Source organism: Piliocolobus tephrosceles, chromosome 10, assembly GCF_002776525.5.
Source record: "Piliocolobus tephrosceles isolate RC106 chromosome 10, ASM277652v3, whole genome shotgun sequence".
NCBI lineage: Eukaryota > Metazoa > Chordata > Mammalia > Primates > Cercopithecidae > Piliocolobus > Piliocolobus tephrosceles.
In genome coordinates, this window is record NC_045443.1 from 118402329 (window position 1) to 118416614 (window position 14286).

Sequence of the window (14286 nt, forward strand, 5' to 3'; positions counted from 1 at the left end):
CCGTCTCTACTAAAAACACAAAAACTAGCCAGGCAGGGTGGTGGGTGCCTACAGTCTCAGCTACTCAGGAAGCTGAGGCACGAGCATAGCTTGAACCTGGGAGGCAGAAGTTACAGTGAGCTGAGATCGTGCCATTACACTCCAGCCTGGACGACACAGTGAGATTCTATCTCAAAAAAAAAAAGCGACCCAAGGAAATTATTACTATAAAAGTCAGGAAAGTGGTTGCTTTTAGAGAGAAGGAGGGGAAAAGCTATGATTGTGAAGGGGCACAGAGAGGAGCTTCTGGGATGTCTGACGAAGTTCTATTTCTTAACAAGTAAGGTGATTACAAGAGTGTTTGCTGGAGTATCCCTTCATGCCCCCTGGAGGTGCCTGCTGCCTGCTTCTGCACTCCAGCTGATGGCTGCCTTTCCTACAGAGGGGACAGGGGTCTGAGTATCATGACTGAGGGATGAGCTTTGATGTTAACAAACACATGGTTTTTGGCAGGGCAGGGTAGCCATACCTGTAATCTCAGCATTTTGGGAGGTCAAGGCAGGTGGATCACCTGAGGTCAGGAGTTCAAGACCAGACTGGCCAACATGGTGAAACCCCGTCTCTACTAAAAATACAACAAAAATTAGCAGGGCGTGTTGGTGCGCACCTGCAGTCCCAGCTACTCAGGAGGCTGAGGTAGGAGACTCGCTTGAACCTGGGAGGCAGAGGTTGCAGTAAGCTGAGATCCCGCCACTGCACTCCAGCGTGGACGACAGAGAGAGACTCTCTCTGCCACCCCGTTCCAAGAAAAAAAGAAAAAAAAAAAAAAACAAAGAAAAAAACACCAAAAGTACCAAGCACCTGGTTTCTGACCCCAACTCTGCCACTTAAGGGAGTTAAGGGATGTACATGTATAGGATGTATGTGTGAAGGGAGTCCCTCACTGTTCATTTCTTTATTTTTAGTTTTAGTTTTTTTAAACATCAGTTTTTTTTTTTTTTTTTTTTTTTTTTTTGAGGCAAAATCTCACTCTGTCACTCCTGCTGGAGTGTAGTGGTATGATCTTGCCTCACTGCAGCCTCTGCTTCCTGGGTTCAAGTGATTCTCCCGCCTCAGCCTCCCGAGTAGCTGGGATTACAGGTGTGCACCACCACGCCCAGCTGATTTTTTTTATTTTTAATAGAGCCGCAGTTTTACCCTATTGACCAGGCTGGACTCAAACTCCAGACCTCAAGTGATCTGCCCGCCTTGGCCTCCCAAAGTGTTGGAATTACAGGCGTGAGCCACCGCGCCCGGCCATTATCTGTTATTAGTGATAATAGTATCATCTATCCTGTGGGGTGGATATGAAGAAATAACCCTTGCATAACGCTGGGTGGAGGGCCTGGCTCAGGGCCCTCACACACGCTGTTCCCTCTGCCTAGAGTGCTTTTCCCTGCACTCTTTGAATAGCTAGATCCTTCTCATTTCTGGGGTTGAACTTAAATGTCTTTTTCTTGACTTACCTATTGAAGGAAGGAAGGAAGTCACCACCACAGTTCATTTGTATTCTTCAGAGCACATATGACATCTCTGGCCTGAGATATTTATTATACAACAATATGTTTGTATTTGCTTATTGTTTGAGGCTCCTTCCCACTTACTAGAATGTAAGCTCCATGTTGGCAGAGACCATTTCTACCTTGTCCAGCATGGTATCTTCAGTGTCTAGTAGGCACTCAGCAATGATTTATTGTATCGGGCAGGCACAGTGACTCGCACCTGTAATCCCAGCACTTTGGGAGACCAAGGCAGGCTGATCACCTGAGGTCAGGAGTTCGAGACCAGCCTGGCCAACATGATGAAACCCCATCTCTACTAAAAATACAAAAATTAGCTGGGCGTGGTGGTGGGCACCTGTAATCCCAGCCACTTGGGAGGCTGAGGCAGGAGAATTGCTTGAGCCAGGAGGAAGAGGTTGCAGTGAGCTGAGGTTGTGTCACTGTGCTCCAGCCTGGGCAAGAGAGTAAAACTCCATCTCAAAAAAAAGAAAAAGAAAAAGAAAAGAGATTTATTGTATAAATGAACAAAATCCATGAATATGTAAATAAATAATTTGTTCACTTCTGTATCATGTGTCTCTCCAGGCTGGCTTAGGAGGAACACAAGGGCACAAATCTTGTCTGGCTTGTTCTCTCCTGTGTCTCCTGAAGCCCTCGCACTGTCCAGCTGCATACAACGTGCTCAGTAAATCTCATCACATGGATACGAAGCTCAGGGTGCAGTGGGGTAGCGGGATGAGGGCGATGACATTTGTGACCACAGCCCTCAGGTACAGGAAGGGCTCCAGGCCCCCTCCCTGGTGGCTCTCCTGGCCTCAGGTCTCCCTCTGCTCCAATTCCGTCTCTTTCTAGATCATTTCCTTGTGCTTCAGGGGCCTCAAAGTCACAGGCAGAGCCATGAAATGGGCAAAGGTGAAGAATTGGGAACTGGACAGACCTAGATTCTAGTTTTTTGTTTGTTTTTAGAGACAGGGTCTCACTCTGTTGCCCAGGCTGAAGTGCACTGGTGTGATGTTGGCTCAGTGCAGCTCCTGGGCTCAAGGGATCCCCCCACCTCAGCCTTCTGAATAGTTGGGACTATAGGCATGTGCCACCATGCCTGGCTAATTTTTTTGTATTTTTTGTAGAGACAGGGTTTCGTCATGTTGTCCAGGCTGGTCTCGAACTCTTAATATCAAGAGGTCTGCCTGCCTTGACCTTCCAAAGTTCTGGGATTACAGGCATGAGCTTCAACACCTGGCCTAGATTCTAGTTCTTGGTCATTTACAGTCGCTGAGACTTTGAGCCAATTGCTGAAGCCTCAGTTTCCTTATCTGTTCAAAGAGAGATAATAATCAAAATAACAATAATAATACATCTGCCAAATAAGGTGTTGGTGATCAGATCGGGTAACAGACATGAAAGCCCAATACACATTGAACAGTCTCATACACATGTGCTGTCCCTGTTATTAGTAGCTACAAATTCTTTTCTAAATTGTATGTATTTAAGGTGTACGACATGATGTTTTAGTATAGTAGTTACAGATTCCTGAAACAGCCATTGGGAGCCAAATTCTAGGGTAAAATTGGAGTTTTAGGGAAGGAATGTTAGGTGTCCCCCAACATCTGTTCTTCTCATCCTCCTTAGCAACAACAACTCTCAGTTTCTATGACATTTTGAATCAAGACTATATTTCTCAGCTTCCTGTAGAGCTAGGTGTGGTCTCGTGCCCATGTTCTGGCTAATGGAATATGTCTTAGTCTGTTTTGTGTTGCTATAAGAGAATACTTATGACTGGAAAATAACAATAGAAGTTTATTTGGCTCGTGGTTCTGGAGGCTGGGAAGTCCAAGAGCATGGTGCTGGCATATGGCAAGGGCCTTCATGTCACATCATCCTATGGCAGGAGGCGGAAAGGCAAGAGAGGGTGAGAACTAGTGAGCAGGAGGGGGTCCAAACTTGTGTATATGAAAAAGCCACTCTCATGACAACTCACTCACTCCCACTATGATGACATTAATCCAGTCATAAAAGCAGAGCCCTCATGACCTAATCACCTCTTATCAGGCCCTACTTTTCCACATTGTTGCATTGGGGATTAGGTTTCCAACACACAGACTTTAGGGGACACATTCAAACCACAGCAGGATAGAAGCAGTTGTGTGCAACTTCTGGGAAGCATCCTCTTTAAGGAGATACCCACCTAGTCTCCTTTGCCTTCCTTCCTCCTTGCTGGCTGAAATGTGGTTTTGTTGCCTGGAGCTTGAGCAGCCATTAACCACGAGGAAGAAGTCAGTGTTGAAGATGGGGGAACAACGAATTGAAGGACCCCCGGTCTCTGACAGCTTCTGGAAGCCCCCCTAAAAGCCCTGCAGTGCTCCCTTCAGATTCCTTTATAAGAAAAATAGAAGACACTTCTGTATCATTTAAGCCCTTATTACTTTGAATCTTTCTGGCACTTGGAATCAAACTTAAATAGAATAAAATTACTCTTCATAAGACTTACCAGCTATGTGCCAGGCATTGTATTAAGCCCTTTACAAATATTAACTCATTAATTATCATAATAACTTTATGAGCTAGCAACACTATTTTCTCCATTTTACAGGTAAGTCTTGGATATTTCATGGAAAGAGGAAGGAAACAGTTCTTAAAATGTTTTCTAGGCCAGGGACAGTGGCTCACATCTGTAATCCCAGTACTTTGAGAGGCCAAAGTGGGAGGACTGCTTAAGCCCAGGAGTTTGAGACCAGCCTGAGAAACATAGCAAGACTTCATCGCTATAAAAAATAAAAGCATTAGCTCAGCACTGTGGCACGTGACTGTAGTCCCAGCTACTCGGGAGGCTGAGTTGGGAGGATTATTTGTGCCCAGGAGGTCAAGGCTGCGGTAAGCAGTGATTGTGCCACCGTACTCCAGCCTGGGTGACAGTGAGACCCTGTTTCAAAAACCAAAATAAAATTTAAATGTTTTATTTTTAGTCCCTGTATCAGTCTGTTTTCATGCTGCTGATAAAGACATACCCAAGACTGGGCACTTTACAAAAGAAAGAGGTTTATTGGACTTACAGTTTCACATGGCTGGGGAGGCCTCACAATCACGGTGTAAGGCAAGGAGGAGCAAGTCACATCTTATGTGGATGGCAGCAGGCAAAGAGAGAGCTTGTGCAGAGAGACTCCCATTTTTAAAAACATCAGATCTCATGAGACCCATTCACTATTATGAGAACAGCATGAAAAATACCAACCGCCATGATTCAATCATCTCCCACCTGGTCTCTCCCACACACATGGGAATTATGAAAGCTACAAGATGAGATTTGGGTGGGGACACAGAGCCAAACCATATCAGTCCCTGTCTCTGTTCATTCTTTCATTCAACAAATATACACTGAGCACCTATCTTCCAGGTCCTCTGCTGGGTGTTAGGGATACAGGAAAAAAAAAAAAAAAAAAAAAAGGTCCGGTGCGGTGGCTCATACCTATAATCCTAGCATTTTGGGAGGTGGAGGCAGGCGGATCACCTGAGGTCAGGAGTTCAAGACCAGCCTGGCCAACATGATGAAACCCCAGCTCTACTAAAAATACAAAAATTAGCCAGGCAAGGTGGTGGGCACCTGTAATCCCAGCTACTTGGGAGGCTGAGACAGGAGAATTGCTTGAACCTGGGAGGTGGAGGCTGCAGTGAACTGAGACTGCACCACTGCACTCCAGCCTGTGTGACAGGAGCGAGACTCCATCTCAAAAACCAAAAAAAAGCCTTGATTCCTAGTCTCATGGAGATAATTGTCTAGACTACTCTGTCCAATATGGTAGCCACTAGCCATATGTGGCTATTTAAATGAATTAAAGAATTAGTTCCCCAGACACACCGTCACATTTCACCTGTTCAATAGGCACATGTGGTGTGGATAGACTACCTTCCCATCGTGGTAGAATGCTCTTGTCTGGAGGGGCAGCTGACAGGTAACCTGGCCATTTATAATCCAATGTGCAGGTGCTGGCTATAGGACTCCTTGTTACCTGCCAATGTGTCCGGATCTAGGAAAGAAACTGAAAAAAATAAAACAGCTGCTTTCTTTTTTTTTCTTTCTTTCTTTTTTCTTTCTTCTTCTTTTTTTTTTTTTTTTTTTTTTTTGGCCAGGTTTCGCTCTTGTTGTCCAGGCTGAAGTGTAATGATGTGATCTTGGCTCATCACAACCTCCGTCTTCCGACTTCAATCGATTGTCTGGCCTCACCCTCCCGAGTAGCTGGGATTACAGGCATGCACCACCACACCTGGCTAATTTTGTATTTTTGGTAAAGATGGGGTCTCTCCATGTTGGTCAGGCTGGTCTTGAACTCCCGACTTCAGGTGACCCGCCTGCCTCAGCCTCCCAAAGTGTTGAGATTACAGGCCTGAGCCACCGCGCCCGGTCAGCTTTATTTATTTCTGAGTATGTGTACTTTAGTCCTTTTTATTCACCATCTCAGTCTGTCTGTACACCTCATTTCCAGGTGAGGAAACTTAGGTTCAGAGAAGGAATGTGACTTGCCAAGCTTACACTGACATTGGGTAGTAAAGACCCTCCTGGCATTCCTGACTTAACAACTGTGTCCTTAACACAATGAAAAAAGTCTGGGAGATGATGATATAGGCAGCTAACAAGCCGAGTGCAGTGGTACACGTCTGTAATCCTAGCTACTTGGGATCAGTTAAGGCCAGGAGTTTGAGTGTGGCCTGGGCAACATAGTGAGACTCTGTAAGCCTGTAAGGCATTCTCTTGAAGTTTGTGGGGGTTTTTTTCTTTTTCTTTTTTTTTCCCTGACATACAGTCTCACTCTGTTGCCCAGGCTGGAGTGCAGTGGCGTGATCTCAGCTCACTGCAACCTCCGCCTCCTGGGCTCAAGCGATTCTCCTGCCTCAGCCTCCCGAGTAGGTGGGACCACAGGCGCCTGCCACCATGCCTGGCTAATTTTCGTACTTTTGGTAGAGACAAAGTTTCACCATGTTGGCCAGGCTGGTCTTGAACTCCTGACCTCAAGTGATCTGCCTACCTTGGCCTCCCAAAGTGTTGGGATTACAGGCATGAGTCACTGTGCCCAGCCTTCCTTTTTTTTTTAATTTTTTATATATTTTTTGAGAGAGAGTCTCACTCTGTTGCCCAGGCTGGAGTGCAGTGACAAGATCTTGGCTCACTGCCGCCTCTGCCTCCTGGGCTCAAGTGATCCTCCCACCTCAGCCTCCCAAGTAGTTGGGACTACAGGCATGCGCCACAATGCCCAGCTATTGTTTTTATTTCTTGTAGAGATGGTGCGGGGTGGGGTCTCACGATGTTGCCCAGGCTAGTATTGAACTCCTGGGCTCAAGCGATCCACCTGCTTCAGCCTCCTAAAGTGTTGGAATCACAGGTATGAGCCACAGTGCCCAGCTGAAGTTGCTTTCTATTGTACTCGTTGCAACTCTAGGAGGCTGAAAGTTATCATCATCTCATTCACAGATGAGGAAACCAAGGTGCAGAAGGGAAATGACTTGTCCAAGGCCACCCAGATGGGCAGGCACTTGCTTTTTCTGTTCTCTGCCTAGACCATGACCACCCTGGGGCTGGCTGGCTTTTTCACTGTGACTCATATCCTCTTGGGGGAAGCGAAGACACGCCAAGTCCATTCTCTCTCCTGCAAAGTTGGGGACTCGGCCAGGTTTCTCAGTTCGAGTTGCACCCTGGGGGCCAGGACCAGCAGACACGGTGGGCTGGCTCCCCGCCTCTCTGGATGGCTCTGGTCCCTCTGTGGTCTAACTCCCAGACACCCAAGATGAGCAAACTTGGTCTTGGGACCAGACCACCCACCTCAGTTTCAGGGCTGGAAGGACTGGCTCCCACCCCTGCCCTGTGTTTGCCTTTTGAACTTCAATTGTGAGCTTATTTTTAAGGGGGAAAAATATCCCATAAACTTAAAAATAGGCAGGACTTAATTAATAGTACTCTTTGTTCTTCTGATCCTTATCTGGACAGGAAGACACAACCCTTTTCAGTTTTACGGTCAAGGTGAAATTGCCTCTCAGGGCTCAAACACTGCTGCTTCATCTTCCCCTTTTGAACTCTGGCTCCCTTTGGTTTTTTTCTCCCTTGGGGAGAGGGTATTTCCCACTCCTTCGCCTCAGCACTTCATCAAGGTCTTTTCTATTTATCAGATTGTCAGCGGTACATGTTATAATTATTTCTTCATACATAATTAATAGCTTCTGTGCACTGAGGACTTCGATGGGCCAGGCACTTTGAAGGCTCCTAACAGCCCCACATGGCAGGTTTTCTAATTATATCCATTGTACAAGTGAGACAACTGAGGCCCAGGGAGGAGAAATGACTTTCCAAGGGCCATACAGCTCTAAGAAGTGGAGCTAGGCTTTAAATCCAGGTCTCTATGCCCCAAACACCCACGACTATGGTTTACTGATCATTTAGCTACACGCTCAATGGTCCCACAATGCTAATTTTACAAACCACTTCCTGGACAGGCGTGGGGACGCGCCTGTAATCCCAGTACCGTGGGACGCTGGGCGGGGGGGTGGGGGTGGGGGGGCAGCCCACTTGAGGTCAGGGGTTCGAGACCAGCCTGGCCAACATGGTGAAACCTTGTCTCTACTGAAAATACAAAAATTAGCCGGGCATGGTGGTGCATGCTTGTAGTCACAGCTACTCGGGAGGTTGAGGCAGGAGAATCACTTGAACCCTGGAGGCCGAGGTTGCACTGAGATGAGATCACGCCATTGCACTCCAGCCTGGGTGACAGAGCGAGACGCCATCTCCAAAAAAAAAAAAAAAAAAAAAAACCTTCAATTTTTTGTTCATTTAAAATATGTCTTATTTTCAACAATCCTACAAGGTGGGCACAATTATTCTCTCCATCCCACAGATGAAGAAACTAAGGATCAGAGAGGTGAATTCATTTACCCAAAGTTACACAGTGATTAATAGCAGAGCTGTGATTTGCACCAAACTATGTTTGCTACATAGCCAGGCTCAAAGGAAAAGAAGTATATTAGATGCCAAAACATTGGATTCTGGCTGTTCATTGTGTGACTTTGGACAAATTACTCAATCCTCTGAGCTTCAGCTTCTCATCTGCAAAAATGGGGACATGACCTATTTTTCCAACGTTTTGAGGTCATTAAGAGCATCAGATATGTAGGAACCAATGATTATTGAGAAGCTGCTCCGTCAGGGCCTGGGTTTATATGCCTTATTTCAGTTTTGGATGAAATTTTAGTGAATTTTGGACCAGGCACCCTGGCTCATGCCTGTAATCCCAGCACTTTGAGAAGCCAAGGTGGGTGGATCACCTGAGGTTCGGAGTTTGTGACCAGCCTGGCCAACATGGTGAAACCCCATCCCTACTAGAAGTACAAAAAAAGCCCGGGCGCGGTGGCTCAAGCCTGTAATCCCAGCATTTTGGGAGGCCGAGACACGTGGATCATGAGGTCAGGAGATCAAGACCATCCTGGCTAACACGGTGAAACCCGGTCTCTACTAAAAAATACAAAAAAAAAAAAACTAGCCGGGCGAGGTGGCGGGCGCCTGTAGTCCCAGCTACTCAGCAGGCTGAGGCACGAGAATGGCGTAAACCCGGGAGGCGGAGCTTGCAGGGAGCCGAGATCCGGCCACTGCACTCCAGCCTGGGCGACAGAGCGAGACTCCATCTCAAAAAAAAAAAAAAAAAAAAATTAGCCGGGCATGGTGGCACATACCTGTAATCCCAGCTACTCAGGAGACTGGAGCAGGAGAATCACTTGAACCCGGTAGGCGGAGATGGCAGTGAGCAGAAATCGCACCACTATACTCCAGCCTGGGCAACAAAGTGAGACTCTATATGGGGGGGGGGAAAATATCTTCCATGTCGGCTGCATTTTCTACAAAAAGTGTATCTTTCTTTCACAGAGGAAAATAACTGCTGCCCATTTAAGAACTACCTATTTAGTCCTTACATCAATGCGACATGCATTTCAGGAGAAAGGAGACTCAGCAAGAAAGGAAGTGATGTGACCGGGAAGCCGTTGAGGAAGGAACTGAACCCAGCTCTGTCTGTCCCCCAAATCTTGGTTCCTGTTACTCTACTGAGGGCAAGTCCTCCATCCTGAGAAAGTGCTGGAGGATTTGCAGAAATGTTTGCATCAAACCAGCCCCAGCTTAAGGAGGGGGAAATGCCACCCCAAGTGTTTCTGGGCTCTCAGGTGGGGATGAGCTTCCACAGCAGGGAGGGGAAATGGGAGGCTGGAGCCCAAACTCCTCATTGCCTACAGATAAATGGCCTGGGCCCAGGGCCACCTAGGGACTGACATTCTTCTCAGCTTTCGCAGGGCTCAGACTCCCTGCCTTCTGCATGGTCTGTCCTGAGAGCAAACCTGGGGCTATCTGGGGACTCCTCTGGGTCAGTGCTTATAATCCTGCCCTGGGTTCGGGCCCTCTAGCCTGACATTGACCTTTCTGTCTTCTGCCCCCATCCCTATCGAGGCTCGTGCCTGTAATCCCAGCACTTTGGAAGGTCAAGGCACAAGGAGAGCCCAGGAGTTTGAGACCAGCCTGGGCAATATAGCAAAAGACCTCATCTCTACAAAAAAAAGAAAAAAAAGAAGTTTAGTGGGGGCATGGTAGCACATGAGTCTAATTCCAATTACTAGGGAGACTAAGGTGGGAGGATCCCTTCAGCCCGGGAGTTGTACTCACAGCAGGCAACAGAGAGAGACTCCGTCAAAAAAAAAGGCATAGATCTAACAGCCTTTTACAGTACAATATGGGGGTCCTACTCCTGATACCACCTCAGGTGCGCAATTTTTTTTTTTTTTTGAGATCGATGCTTGCTCTGTTGCCCAGGCTGGAGTACAGCAGCGTGATCTCAGCTCACTGCAACCTCTGCCTCCCAGGTTCAAGTGATTCTCCTGCCTCAGCCTCCTTAGTAGCTGAGACTACAGGTGCATACCACCACGTCGGCTAATTTTTGTATTTTTAGTAGAGACAGGGTGTCTCCATGTTGGCCAGGCTGGTCTCAAACTCCTGACCTCAGGTGATCCGCCCACCTTGGCCTCCCAAAGTGCCCGGATTACAGGCGTGAGCCATCACGCCCAGCCAAGAATTGAGATGCTGCAGACTCGTACGGATCTGCAGCTACAAATAATTTTATCAAGAGTTCCTAAAAGCATATATCTGGGACCAGGTGCTGTGGCTCATGCCTGTAATACCAGCACTCTGGGAGGCCGAGGTGTGAGGATTGCTTGAGCCCAGGAGTTCGAAACAGCTTGGGCAACATAGCAAAAGACCCTATCTCTACAAAAACATTAAAAAAAAATTAGTGGGGCATGGTGGCACATGCCTCCAGTTCCAGTTACTTGGGTGGCTGAGGTAGGAGGATCCCTTGAGCCTGGGAGGAAGAGGCTGCAGTGACCCATGATTGTGCCATTGTACTCTAGCCTGGGCAACGGAAGGAGACCCTGTCTCAAAAAAAAAAAAAAAAAAAAAAAAAAAAGCATGGATCTAGCAGCCTCTTACAGTACAAGATGGTGATACAAGTTCAGAAGGCAAGAATTCAAGAGACTTTCTTTTATTTATTTATTTTGAGACGGAGTTTCGCTTTTGTTGCCCAGGCTGGAGTGCAATGGCACGATACCGGCTCACCGCAACCTCCGCCTCCCGGGTTCAAATGATTCTCCTGCCTCAGCCTCTTGAGTAGCTGGGATTACAAGCATGCGCCACCATGCCTGGCTGATTTTGTATTTTTAGTAGAGATGGGGTTTCTCCACGTTGGTCAGGCTGGTCTCGAACTCCCAACCTCAGGTGATCCACCCGCCTCAGCCTTCCAAAACAGGCATGAGCCACCATGCCCGGCTGAGACTTTCATTTCAGAATAACAATCGGTTGAGTGCCTTGGCTTGTGCCAGGCATGAATCTGTCAAAAATAAAATCAGACTAAGTTAAAATTTCAGGAGTTAATTGTGCATACAAAGGAAGAGTTTGTGAATTGGGAGATTACAAGATTGGCAAGAAGTCGGAATTGACAGTAGTTGTAGCACAAGAGGAAGTATTTTGACCCTTTTCATGATGGGCTGACATATTTTTTCAAAGACAAATAGAGCTGTTTAAGCTGATTTGTCCATGGCTGATTGGTTTAATTCTGTGGAATCATGCTAATAAGGGAAGAAAACTTATTCTTGTGCTTTATGTTTAGAGTTAGCATTTTGGAAAATCAGGTGCTCAAGTTTTGGTTATGTGGCTATGGTGGTTGTTCTCAGAGTATCTAAACAATTGTTTCAGCTCTTACTTATCAATTCTAATGACTTTATTATACGCATTACCACCTTCTCCTCCTCTTCTTCATGTGGTTGTATTACCTTCTTTAATCCTCACGTCTGCCCTCTGAAATAGAAACTATTCCAGGCCAGGTGCAGTCGCTCAACACCTGTAATCCCAGCACTTTGGGAGGCCAAGGTGGGTGGATCACTTGAGGCCAGAAGTTCAAGACCAGGCTGGCCAACATGGAGAAACCCTGTCTCTACTAAAAATACAAAATTTAGCCATGCATGGTGGTGCATGCCTATAATCCCAGCTATTTGGGAGGCTGAGGCACAAGAATTACTTGAACCCAGGACGCAGAGGTTGCAGTGAGCCGGGATCATGCCACTGCACTCTAGCCTGGGCAACACAGTGAGACTCTGTCTCAAAAAATAAGTAAAATAAATGACTCCAGTCATGTGCCACATAACATTTCAGTTAATGATGAGCCACATACACGATGGTGGTCCTGTAAGATTATAATATTGGCTATATATAGGTATACATATATGTGTATACATATATGTGTTTTGTTTTGTTTTGTTTTGAGACAGGGTCTCACTCTGCCACCTAGGCTGAAGTGCAGTGGTGTGATTTCAGCTCACTGTAACCTCTGCCTCCCGGGTTCAAGCAATTCCCCTGCCTCAGCCTTCTGAGTAGCTGGGATTACAGGTGCGCCCCCACCATGCTGGCTAATTTTTGTATTTTTAGTAGAGATAGGGTTTTTCCACGTTGGTCAGGCTGGTCTCGAACTCCTGGCCTCAAGTGATCCACCCACCTCAGCCTCCCAAAGTGCTGGGATTACAGGCATGGGCCACTGGCCTGGCCAATACTGTGTTTCTACCGTATCTTTGTTTAGACACAAAAATACTTACCATTGTGTTCAACTGTCTACAGTATCCAGTAAGGTAACATGCTATATAGGTTTGTAGTGTAGGAGCTATGGGCTAGACCATATAGCCTAGGTGTATAGGAGGTTATCCCCACCCAGGTTTGTGTAAGTACATTCTGTGATCTTTGTACAATGACAAAATTGCCTAATGATGCATTTTTCAGAACGCATCCCTGTCATTAAGTGATGCATGACTGTATCTCTATTTCACAACTGAGGAAACTGAAACTCAGAGAAGTACATCACTTGCCCAAGGCCACACAGTGGGTAAATGAGACTGGGCATGGGATGCAGGCAGCCTGTCTCAGATCCCATGCTCAGATCCCGTGTGCTGTCTCCAGGGTCTCAGAATTTATGTTTTACAGAAAGGACAGCCTAATTCATGAGCAGCTGGATCTCAGAAAGAGAGCCAGGCTCCTTGGTACAAAAATGGGCCCAACCATGAATGGCATCTGAAAGGCCCAATAACAGGAGCTAGCCAGGTATCTTCTTCACCCTCTGGGGTGACCAAAGACACGACAGACCGAGAGAAGGCCTTTAGAGGCCTCCCCCAAAATTTAATCAATTTTTGTGATTGTTTCTCCTGGACTAGACTGCCTTGAGGACGAAATAAACATGAGCTCCTGGTGGCAATGCAATCCGTGAGGGGTACATGGGCTCTGCAGGCTAACTGCCTGGGAGGGATTGTGTTTCTGTTCCCCATTTGCACCACACCCCTCCTTTGAGGGTAACTGAAGCCTCTGAGTTGTCAAGATCCTAAGAAGATGACAGTTTGAGAGAGAGAAGAGTGGAATTAAAAACCCCAAGAGGCCAGGTGTGGTGGCTCACCCCTGTAATCCCAGCACTTTGGGAGGCTGAGGCCGGCTGATCACGAGGTCAGGAGATGGCGATCATCCTGGCCAACATGGTGAAATCCGGTCTCTAATAAAAACTTAAAAACTAGTTAGGCGTGGTGGCAGGCGCCTGTAGTCCCAGCTACTCAGGAGGCTGAGGCAGAATCGCCTGAACCCGGGAGGCGGAGATTGCACCACTGCACTCCAACCTGTCGACAGAGCGAGACTGTCTCCAAAAAAGAAGGAAAAAAAAAAAAAAAAAAAGAAACACCGTTGACAGGAAACATGTCTATGGGAGAAAGTAAGGCCAGATGCTTGCAAAATAGGGGAGAAAGTGAGACCGGGAGGGAACACTTCCAAAAGTTACCCCCGAGGGGTCTGAATTTGGGGCCGGGGGAAGGAATTTGGGTGCATTCAGATCCACCACTGATAGTCTATATCTTGGCACCCTGTTTTGTTCCTGTACAGCACTTATCACTGTTCTAACTAAACAATTTCATTACGGGTTGTGCAAAGTCTATGATTCTCATGCGGGACCCCAGGTGTGTTTTTTGTTTATGGAGTTGCACAAAGCTCGTTGCCTAAGTAGCAGGTAGGATTGTCAGATAAAATACAAGAAGTCCAGTTAAGTTTGAATTTTAATAAACAGTGCATTTATTTTAGTATAAGTGGGTCCCATTTGCTTATCTGAAATTCAAATATAACTGGGCTTCTCATACTTTATCTGCCAAATCTGACACCCTAGTAGTAGGGACTTGT